Here is a 12,487-nt window from a genome sequence, read left to right on the forward strand (position 1 = left end):
TGTATTTCTGTCTCGGTGCTAAATTAAGTGCTGTTCCACACATTAGTATATACTGGCTGGTGTATACAACAAAAAAAGAGTTTTTTTCTGCGTATAAATACGCTTAACAGTGCGCTCATCATTGCAAAGGGCATACATACAACAAAGGAGTGTACTATTTAGTAACTGTTATTCTGTCTAGGGCCCATATACTTTGAAAGGACAGCCGTAAGTAATCGCCTGCTGCTGTTCTATACCCTCATAAACGCAAGTATGTCAGGCAGGGAAGTGCCAGGACGTGCACAGAGAAGGGGCAGAGGCCTACATATGTCAGACAGAGTTGGCAGCAGACTTGGGGCGAGTGGCAGCAGGAGTCGCAGCAATAGGCCTGAGCTCCCGTTAACACCCAGTGGTCGTGTCGTCGACCCATCTTTCCTCGTCAATTGGTTTGCACACTCATCCCCATCATCACAAGCGACATCTGACAACCCCAGTCAAGAGTCGGTGGGTTCCTCAGACACAACCCTCAGTTGGCATGGCCCGGGAGCAGTCCCTGTAATCCCATTGCCTTTGTCCTATGCTGTTCCCTCTCCCAAATAAGTATCTCATGCTTTGGGTTCAGCTTCACTATTTAGCGAGGACGATGTAATAGAGGACAATCAGCATCTAATGGGCAGCCAAGAATGTGAGGAGACATGCGTCCCTTGCTCCGCAAGGTGGCCAAGTAGTGATGCAGAGAGTGACGTGGGAGGCGGTGTTTCAATTGCTCAGGGTCCTGAGGCAGACACTGTTGTGGAACACGGGGAGGACATCAGTGACGTGCACACATCTTTTGATGATGATGAAGCCGATCGCAATTGGGAGCCGGGTGCAGAAGCCGGGGCTTCATCATCATCAGGAGAAGAGATTTGCTCTTTGTCTATTAGGCAGCAAGGCGGTAGCACGGTTGGCAATCAGCGTGGTGGTGGCAGTAGTGGAAATTCAGGAGCCAAACGTGCCAGGGGGAGACCACCTGCTTTGCGGCAAGCTACTATTCAGGGAGGTAGTGGAACAGGGGTTCCTGGAGACGGCACCAATAGCAGTGAAATATTGCAAACTACGGGTGGGAAAATCAGCTACTCTGCGGTGTGGTTGTTCTTCATAAAGAATCCGGAGGACCTTAGCGTAGTCACATGCAAAATCTGTGGGCAGAAAGTGAAGCGTGGCCAGGGTCCCAATCTCGGCACCACGGCCCTGCGTCAACACATGATTCGCCACCATAAAGCGGCCTGGGATAACCGTGGCTCCGAGGTAGTGGTCCAGCCTGCCGCATCACCCAGTGGCCATCCGCTCCCTCCGTCATCCAGCCAGGGCTCCACCACCTCAGCCAAAGGGAGCATTGTGTCAAACCATCCTTCTTGCGCTCCTGCTTCCTCCGCTCGTAGTCAGCCATTCCGCCAACAATCGATCGGCAAAGCCATGTCCAAGAGACAACAGTATGCGCCCACTCACCCAACGGCGCAGAAGTTGAATGCGCTCCTGTCCAAGTTGCTGGTGTTGCAATCCCTCCATTTCCAACTGGTGGACTCTGCAGCTTTCAGGGAATTGATGGCTTGTGCCGAGCCGAGGTGAAGAGTCCCAAGCCGTCATTTCTTTGCGAAGAAGGCAGTACCAGCCCTGCATAAGTTTGTACAAGAGAAGGTGAGCCAATCCTTGAGTCTGTCGGTGTGTTCAAAAGTGCACGGCAGCGCCGATGTGTGGAGCTGTAACATACAGGCAGGGACAATACATGTCTTTTCCGGCACACTGGGTAAATGTTGTTCCTGCACAGCCACAGCAGCAACTTGGACAGGTCACACCGCTTCCTCCTCCACACTCTGGCTCCAAGGCAGGTGGTCCTTTTACAGTGTGCGCCTCCTCCTCCTCCTCCCTGTGTCCTCGGCCTCCACTGCACATCCAAATCTCGGTGGCCCTTCATTGTACCACGTCCTTCACATGGCCGTCCTTCACATGGTTTGCCTTGGCGAACGGAGTCACACAGGGGAGGAACTGCTGAAGTTCATTAGGGAAGAAATCCGAGTATGGCTTACTCCACGAAATCTGGAAATGGGAATCATGGTGACCGACAATAGGAAGAACATTGTGGCCGCGCTGCGACAAGGAAGTGTGAACCATTCGCCCTGCATGGCACACGTGTTGAATCTGGTTGTCAAGAAGTTCATCAAGTCTTCACCCCATTTGCAAGACGTTCTGACAATGGCAAGGAAACTGTGCATGCACTTCAGCCACTCGTACACCGCCAAGCACACTTTGCTTGAGCTGCAGCAACAGAACAGTATCCCAAAACATAGTCTCATTTGTGACGTTGCCACACGTTGGAATTCCACCCTCCATATGTTGGACAGACTATACAAACAAAGAAAAGCCATCACGGATTTTTTGATGATACAAGCAGATAGGAGTACTTCCCTGTGTAACTTCAATGAGAACCAGTGGCAGCTCATACGTGATACCTGCCGTTTGCTGAGGCCCTTTGAGGAAGCCACATTTTTTGTTAGTCGCTCGAATTACACCATGAACAACGTAATTCCACTCCTACATTTACTCCAAAAATTTATTGAAAACATGGCTGGTCACAGCAATGGAGATGTTGCGCCTACATCAGAAGGATACATGAGTCCTGTGGGGGATTAACTGTAGGAGGATGATGAGGGGCAGAGCGGAGCACAGTTTATGGTGGATGAGATGGCCGGTGTTTCTGGTCATTGGACAGGAGGGGAGGAGCAGGAGCAGCCAGAGGAGCTGGAGGGTTATTACGAGGGAGGCGAGACAGAGGACCCAGACACACTGTGGCAGTATGCAGTGGAGATGGAGGCAGGTAGTCCCAGTGAGTCACTGTCACAAATGGCAGGATGCATGCTGAGTTGCTTGCATACTGACCCCCGAATTGTCAAAATTCGTCAGCGCGATGACTTCTGGATCTCCACCTTATTAGACCCTCGCTACCGGCCCAGAATGGGGGCCTTTTTTACACCCACTGAGAGGGAGGACAAACTGACCTACTTCAGGGAGCTTCTACGTAGTCGGTTGGCCGATGCCTATTCACGATCGGCCACATGGTCCATCCACTTGCAGGTCTGACTCGGGGGGCCCTCTGCGCTCACCTTCACTGCCACGGCTGCTGGGGAGGGGAGGGGTGGCAGGAGCAGTACCGGCTCAATCAGCAGAAGCCTGAGTCTACAGTCGCTGATGAGTAGCTTCCTTCAGCCGCAGAATGAAGCTACTCGTCAGCAGCAGGTGGACATGGAGCAGGACCTGAACCAGCAGGTTATGGCTTACCTCGACATGACCCTGCCAACAACCGTTGAAGATCCGCTGGACTTCTGGGCAGCCAAGCTCGATTTATTGCCGCAACTAGCGGAGTTTGCCCTGGAAAAGCTGTCCTGCCCGGCCATTAGTGTTCCATCAGAGTGGGTGTTTAGTGCGGCCGGGGCCATAGTCACCCCAAGGCGAACTCGTCTGTCCACTAAAAATGTGGAGAGACTGACGTTTGTCAAGATGAATCAGGGATGGATCAGCCAGGATTTCCACCCACCAATGACAGATGGATCTGAGTAGATTGGCCATGCTCCTACAACAAAATTTTCTCTATTGTGGTTGGTTATGAAACCCTCTGGGGCAGACCTGGGGATTGTACGGCCCGCTTGACAAATACGGCCCTTTCATTGGCTCTGACCGGCCCGCGCTGATTGGGGGACAACTATGCTGCCTAATCTGGGGGACATCTATGCTGCCTAATCTGAGGGACAAGTATGCTCCTAATCTGGGTGACATCTATGCTGCCTAATCTGGGGGACAACTATGGTCCTAATCTGAGGACATTTATGCTGCCTAATCTTGGGGACAACTATGCTCCTAATATGGGGAAAACTGAAGCTTCTGGCTTTGGGCCTATAATTTTTTGAAGTTTAGCAGTAGCTAAATACATGCTTAATTCAAATGTCAACATTGATCTTTAAATGTAAGGGGTTATGAAACCCTCTTGAGAACTGCGAATGACTGCTCCAGACTCATTCTGTGTCTTTCACGAACTACTTTCCTCCCTGGGGCCTCAGGCCTTGGGCCTATAATTTTTTGAAGTTTAGCAGTAGCTAAATACATGCTTAATGCAAATGTAAACATTGATCTTTAAATGTAAGGGGTTATGAAAATCTCTTGGGTACTGCAAATACATGCTCCAGACTCATTCTGTGTCTTTCAGGAACTACTTGCCTCCCTGGTGCCTCTGGCCTTGGGCCTTAAATTTTTGGATGTTTAGCAGTAGCTAAATACATGCTTAATGCAAATTTCAACAATGATCGTTAAATTCTCGGCACTCTGCCAGGGCCTTCTCCTACCCCGCCTGGGCCGATCCGATGACCTCACTAACCAACTCACTAACTAATCCAATCGCTTATAGCGACGGGCGGTGTGTACAAAGGGCAGGGACTTAATAAACGCCAGCTTATGACCCTCACTTACTGGTAATTCCTCGTTTTAAGATTAAATAATTGCAATCACAGATCCTATTACGAACTGGTTTCAGCTTGCAGCATGCACCTGTCCTTGAAAGATAGAGAGACGCTAATCCGTTCAGTGGAGCGCTAGTGCGGTCCAGGACATCTGAGGCCATAACACACCTTTTATTGCTCGATCTCGCAATTGATCGGGCAAGGTAAGGGGTTATTAACGCCTCTTGGGTACTGCTGAGGCCTACTCCTGACTGCTCCTGGTGCAATATATGGGGTAATTAAACACTCTTGGGTAGTGTTATAGTTAAAGTCTTTGGGTGGTCCACCGTCCTGCCTTAAAGAGTCTTCTGAAATGTTGGATATGCGCTTGTGCTTACACAAAGTTGTAAATTAAAAAAAAAAATTATACAATTTTGTTGATTTTGGGGCGGATTGTGAAGCCTTGTGTGTACTTGTGCATCAGCCAACTCCAGGCTTTGTCCTTCAGGCAATAAATGGGTTCTTGATGCCGCAGAGGTGGGGCCTGGGTCTGGGAATTAAAAATTTTTGGATTGCGGGTGCTACAAAAAAAGATGGACACACCCTAATCCGTTCAGTGGAGCGCGCCTGCGGCCCCGGTCATCTGAGGGCATAACACACCTGTTATTGCTCGATCTCAGGAGAAGGGGGTTCATCATCGGGAGAAGAGAGTTGCAGGTTGCCCTTGAGTAAGCAAGGCGGTAGCACGGTCGATGAAAGATAGAGTCGATGAAAGATAGAGACACGCTAGGGTCGATGAAAAATAGAGACACGCTAATCCGTTCAGTGGAGCGCGCCTGCGGCCCCGGAAATCAAAGGGCATAACACACCTGGTATTGCTTGATCTCACAATTGATTGTGCAAAGGTAGGGGGTTATTAAAGCCTCTTGGGTACTGCTGAGGCCTACTCTTGACTGCTCCTGGTGCAATGTATGGGGTAATTAAACACTCTTGGGTAGTGTTTTTTTTTTTATTTACTGATAATTTTATCAATAATAAAATTGAATTTTCCAGAATGCTAATCGTTACACAACAGAACGCTTGTTGCGTGTGATTTTTTAATGAAAAAAATAATAATAATACGGACAGGGATTAACTCTGCTTCATCATTTTGGGCGAAAAAAGTCCTTTAGTGATCTGATCTTTTGGAGACAGATGCGCTTACACACATAGTGAATTAGTTTTTGTAAAAATATTTCAAACATTGTGTGGTTTATTATTTTTGAGAAGAATGTCTTTGGGTGGTCCACCGTACTGCATTATAGAGTCTTGTGAACTGTTGAATATGTGCTTTTTCTTACACAAAGGTATTTATTTAAAAAATTTCTAAAATGTTGTTGTTTTTTGGAGGGGATTGTCAAGCCCGGGTGTGTACTGGTGCATCAGCCAACTCCAGGCTGTGTCCTACAGGCAAAATATGGGTTCCTGATGCCGCAGAGGTGGGGCCTGGGTCTTGAAATTTCAAATTTTTGGATAGCTGGTGCTACCAATGAGAAATCTTTGACAAAAATGTCATATAGTGTGTTGTTTTTTTTGGGGGGGGGGGATTGTGAAGCCCTGGTGTGTACTCTTGCATCAGCCAACTCCAGGCTGTGTCATGCAGGCAATATATGGGTTACTGATGCCACAGGGGTGGGGCCTGGTTCTGGAAATTTCTAAATTTTTGGATAGCGGGTGCTACCAATGAGAAATCTTTGACAAAAATGTAATATATTGTGTTGTTTTTTTTGGGGGGGGGGATTGTGAAGCCCTGGTGTGTACTCTTGCATCAGCCAACTCCAGGCTGTGTCATGCAGGCAATATATGGGTTACTGATGCCACAGGGGTGTGGCCTGGTTCTGGAAATTTCAAATTTTTGGATAGCGGGTGCTACCAATGAGAAATCTTTGACAAAAATTTCTCATTGTGTTGATTTTTGAGGGGGGATTGTGAAGCCCTGGTGTGTACTAGTGCATCAGCTAACTCCAGTCTGTGTCCTACAGGCAATATATGGGTTACTGATGCCGCAGAGGTGGGGCCTGGGTCTGGAAATTTCTAACTTTTGGATAGCGGGTGCTACCAATGAGAAATCTTTGTGAAAAATGTCATATATTGTGTTGTTTTCTTGGGGGGGATTGTGAAGCCCTGGTGTGTAGTGTACTAGTGCATCAGCCAACTCCAAGCTGTGCCATTCAGCCACTAAATGGTCTCCTCTTGCCACGCTATGTCCACGCTATGTCATTCAGTCACTATATGGTCTCCTGACACTGATGCCACCACCAGGCTCTGTCATTGTGCTGCTGTGCAGCAGTGATTCTAAGAGCGATGCCGGTAATCTGCATGCTATTCTGAATAACAGTATTATTTCACTACCCCAGCACACTCCATATGCGTTTTAGGACACAGCAAAGTGTTCTATACCCCTATAGAGGCTGTATGTAGGCTAAAAATAGCCTTTTTTAACATCGATTTGCCACGAATAAATTCAGATCGAAACTAACTTTTCGGGAAAATTCGGCGAATCGGCCGAATCAAATTTTTGAAAAGTTCGCTCATCTCTAATTATTACCCTTAGGCCATATGTCTCTAACATAAAAGTACTGATAGTAAGTACAATTGTTTGTAAGTACTTTTATGTGTGTTTCTGCTGCTGTTATTTTGAGGAATCCAGTTAAGTTCTTGAATGCTGCATCCTATCAGAATGAATGTTCACACATTGTAAAAAGAAAAAAAGCTGTATTTTGTCTTGTGGTACTTTTTTCCATGTGTGAATTTGGCCTTAAACTGTAACTAATATTAGTACCAATACACACTAAAACATTTGGCTGAAATTCTGTCTCCCAAATATTATCTTTGCCAACATAGTTAAAAATATTTATGTAAACAACCTGTGACAGCCCACGAAGGTTCTATGTTTCTCATCTACAGTGACTTGTAGAATGCTATTTATTAGTCTTACCAGATAAAAAATAGCATCCAGAGTTTCTTCAATTATTCAGTACTTCTGAAGTAAGTGCCCAGAAAGAAAGTGCTGCAGGCATGTTTTCAAATAGTTATATAGAGACAAGTGCACTAACCGGACATGTCACATTTATCACTGCATGTGCAAAGATTTCTTACCACCTCCTACACGCCACTTTCAAAGTTCTTTAAATGAAAGCTTGACACAGGAGTACTGTCTATAAAAGATATCTCCCATATCATATATTAGTTGTAATGGTATAAACATGAGTTAAGCAGGACTGTTTAGGTGGATCAACAAACAGAAATATATTTCTAAATATAAAGATAGACAGATAGATAGATATATAGAGGGATATAAATAGGTATGTATAGAATAGATATATATTTAGACAATGGGTTTACTTAATTCATGTTGTACAATCTGCAACTGCTAGATGACCGTAATCACTTTTTTACTTTCACAATAGTGGTGGAGATTAATTGATAATGTCTTAAAGTTACAAATGTGATGATTAGAGATGAGCGAACCTTTGAAAAATTTGATTCGGACGATTCGCCGAATTTTCCGGAAAAGTTTTTTTCGATCCAAATTTTTTTGCAGTGAATCTATATTAAAAAGCTATTTTTAGCCTACATACAGCCTCTATAGGGGTATAGAACACTTTGCTGTGTTCTAAAACGCATATGGAGTGTGCTGGGTTAGTGAAATAATACTGTTATTCAGAATAGCATGCAGATTACCGGCATCGCTCTTAGAATCACTGCTGCACAGCAGCACAATGACAGAGCCTGGTGGTGGCATCAGTGTCAGGAGACCATATAGTGACTGAATGACAGCGTGGAGGTGTTGGCAGCATGAGGAGAACATTTAGTGGCTGAATGGCACAGTGTTGAGGTGTTGGCAGCATGAGGACACCATATAGTGGCTGAATGACACAGCTTGGATGAGGCTGAAACATGAGGACACCATATAGTGGCTCAATGACACAGAATGGAGGTGTTGGCAGCATGAGGACACCATATAGTGGCTGAATGGCACAGTGTGGAGGTGTAGGCAGCATGAGGACACCATATAGTGGCTGAATGACACAGCTTGGATGAGGCTGAAGCATGAGGACACCATATAGTGGCTTAATGACACAGCATGGAAATGTTGGCAGCATGAGGAGACCATATAGTGGCTTAACGACACAGCATGGACATGTTGGCAGCATGAGGACACCATATAGTGGCTGAATGACACAGCATGGACATGTTGTCAGCATGAGGAGACCATATAGTGGTTTAATGACACAGCATGGACATGTTGGCAGCATTAGGACACCATATAGTGGCTGAATGACACAGCATGGAGATGTTGTCAGCATGAGGACACCATATAGTGGCTGAATGACACAGCTTGGATGAGGCTGAAGCATGAGGACACCATATAGTGGCTGAATGAAACAGCATGGAGGTGTTGGCAGCATTAGGAGACCATATAGTGGATGAATGGCACTGCCCGGAGTTGCCAGCAGCATGAGTAGGTACTAGGCCTTCACAATCCCTAAGATTAAAAGATGAATGAAGAAATTGAAACCGAAGATTTTGGATAGCGGGTGCTACCTATGAGAAAATTTGAAATGACCAGACCCAGGCCCCACAGCGGCATCAGTATCCCATATATTTCCTGAATGACACAGCCTGGAGTTGGCTGATGCACGAATACACACCAGGGCTTCACAATCCCTCCAAAAAACCACCACAATTTTTGATTTTTTTTTTTAAAGATTTTGGAAAGCGGGTGCTACCTATGAGAAAATTTGAAATTACCAAATCCAGGACCCACAGCGGCATCAGTAACCCATATATTGCCTGAATGACACAGCCTGGAGTTGGCTGATGCACGAGTTCACACCAGGGTTTCACAATCCCCCCCTCCAAAAAACACCACAATTTTAGAAATTTTTGAAAAAGATTTTGGATAGCGGGTGCTACCCATGAAAAATGTTTTAATTAACAGACCCAGGCCCAGCAGCGCCATCATTTTTTTATTTGAAATTTAAAACAACCTTTGCGTGTCCCAGACCCCAGCATGTGGGTACGAAGGACCAAATCCAACAAGCCCCCACAGGGCTCATCTGGCCGTGAGATTTAGGCGAAACGTCTCCATTGCCCTGACCGGCCATTGTTTCCAAGACTTCTCACCAAGGCAAACCATGTGAAGAACAGTGTGACACCACGTGACCTGCACACATGGAAGGGCCACTGAGACTTGTCCGGGCAGTGGAGGCTTAAGACACAGAGGAGGATGTGGAGGTGGAATAGCACACTGTCGCAGGACCAATGGGATGACCGAGTGTAGCAGGAAGCAGCATTGAGTACACAACAGGGCTTCAGAATCCCAAAGAAAAAACAACCATTTTTAAAATAATTTTAAGAATATTTGGGACAGCGGGTGCTACCTATATGTTGCATAAATGACACACCCTGGAGTTGGCTGATGCATGAGTACACACTAGGGCTTCACAATCCCTCCAAAAAAACACAATTGTAGAAATTTATGAAGAAGACTTATGGATAGCGGGTGCTACCAATGAGAAAATTTGAAATTCCCAGACCCAGGCCCAGCAGCGCCATCAGTAAACCATATATTGCCTGAATGACACAGGCTGGAGTTGGCTGATGCATGAGTACGCACCAAAGCTTCACAATCCCTAATAAAAAAGACAAACATTTTTGAAGAAAAATTTTTACGAAAATTTAGGGCAGCGAGTGCTCTCTATATATTACCACAATGACGCAGCCTGGAGTTGGCTGCAGCATGAGGAGACCATTGAAATGTGTGATTTTTTTAATTGAAATTTAAATCAAAATTTGTGGCCCGGACCCAGCCACGTGGGTACAAAGGACCTAATCTCACAAGCACCCACGTGATAACATGTAAGATGTAGGCGCAAGGTCTCCATAGCCCTGACCGGCCATTTTTGTTTTTTTTAACTTTTGTTTAAGAACAAGCGCATATCCAAGAGTCCAGAAGACTCTATAATGCAGGACGGTGGACCACCAAAAGACATTCTTCTATAAAATAATTTTTATGAAATAAAGAAGCAGAGTTCATCCCTCTGCATATTTTTTTTTTTGAAAATTTTACTTAAAAAATCACACGCAACAATCGTTCAATGGTGTAATGATTATTATTGTGGAAAATTTAAGTTTATTACTGTGATAATTATTAGAAAATTTGAAAAAGACACTACCCAAGAGTGTTTAATAACCCAATACATTGCACCATAAATGTTGAAATTTTAATTAAGCATGTATGTATGTATTTCAAAAATCCTAAAATTAAAGGCCCAAGCCCAGAAGCATCAGGAAGTCAAGTACTTCCTGAAAGACACAGGAGCAGTCAGGAGTAGGCATCAACAGTACCCAAGAGGCTTTAAGAACCCCTTACATTGCACAATCACTCGCGAGATCGAGCATTAACAGGTGTGTTATGCCCTCAGATGTCCGGGGCTGCATGCGCGCTACACTGAACGGACCAGCGTGGACCAGCGTGAACCTCCTTCGCGATAGGGATCAGGGATTGCAATTATTTGCCAGGAAAGAAGAATTACAACTAAGCGCCGGTCATAAGCTTGGGTTCATTAAGTCCCTGCCCTTTGTACATGGCGCATGTCTCTACTACCGATTGGATGGTTTAGTGAGGTCCTCGGATCGGCCCCGGCGGGGTAGGAGAAGGCCCTAGTAGAGCGCCGAGAATTTAAAGATCATTGTTGAAATTTGCATTAAGCATGTATTAGCTACTGCTAAACTTCCAAAAATTTAAGACCCAAGGCCTGAGGCATCAGGGAGGCAATTATTTCCTGAAAGACACAGAATGAGTCAGGAGCAGTCATTCGCAGTACCCAAGAGGGTTTCATAACCAACCCCTTACATTTAAAAGTCAATGTTGAAATTTGCATTAAGCATGTATTTAGCTACTGCTAAACATCTAAAAATTGAAGGCCCAAGGCCTGAGGGCAGGGAGGCAAGTAATTCCTGAAAGACACAGAATGAGTATGGAGCAGGCATTCGCAGTACCAAAGAGGATTTCATAACCCTTTACATTTAAAGATCAATGTTGACATTTGCATTAACCCCTTCAGGACCAAGCCCATTTTGGCCTTAAGGACCAGAGCGTTTTTTGTACATCTGACCACTGTCAATTTAAACATTAATAACTCTGTAATGCTTTTAGTTATCATTCTGATTCCGAGTTTCTTTTTTCGTGACATATTCTACTTTAACATAGTGGTACATTTTTGTGGTAACTTGCATCCTTTCTTGGTGAAAAATCCGTAAATTTGATGAAAAATTTGAAAATTTTGCTTTTTTCTAACTTTTAAGCTTTCTGCTTGTAAGGAAAATGGATATTACGAATACATTTTTTTGATTCACATATACAATATGTCTACTTTATGTTTGCATCATAAAATTGACAAGTTTTTACTTTTGGAAGACACCAGAGAGCTTCAAAGTTCAGCAGCAATTTTCCAATTTTTCACAAAATTTTCAAACTCGATATTTTTCAGGGACCAGTTGAGTTTTGAAGTGGATTTGAAGGGTCTTCATATTAGAAATACCCCATAAATGACCCCATTATAAAAACTACACCCCCTAAAGTATTCAAAATGACATTCAGTCAGTGTTTTAACCCTTTAGGTGTTTCACAGGAATAGCAGCAAAGTGAAGGAGAAAATTCAAAATCTTCATTTTTTACACTCACATGTTTTTGTAGACCCAATTTTTGAATTTTTGCAAGTGGTAAAAGGAGAACATTTTTAATTGTATTTGTAGCCCAATTTCTCTCGAGTAAGCACATGTGTCATATGTCTATGTAAAGTGTTCGGCGGGCGCAGTAGAGGGCTCAGAAGGGAAGGAGTGACAAGGCGATTTTGGAGAGTACGTTTTTCTGAAATGGTTTTTGGGGGGCATGTTGCATTTAGGAAGCCCCTATGGTGTCAGAACAGCAAAAAAAAACACATGGCATACCATTTTGGAAACTAGACCCCTCGGGGAATGTAACATGGTAT

Source organism: Hyla sarda, chromosome 1, assembly GCF_029499605.1.
Source record: "Hyla sarda isolate aHylSar1 chromosome 1, aHylSar1.hap1, whole genome shotgun sequence".
In the NCBI taxonomy this organism is placed as follows: Eukaryota; Metazoa; Chordata; class Amphibia; order Anura; family Hylidae; genus Hyla; species Hyla sarda.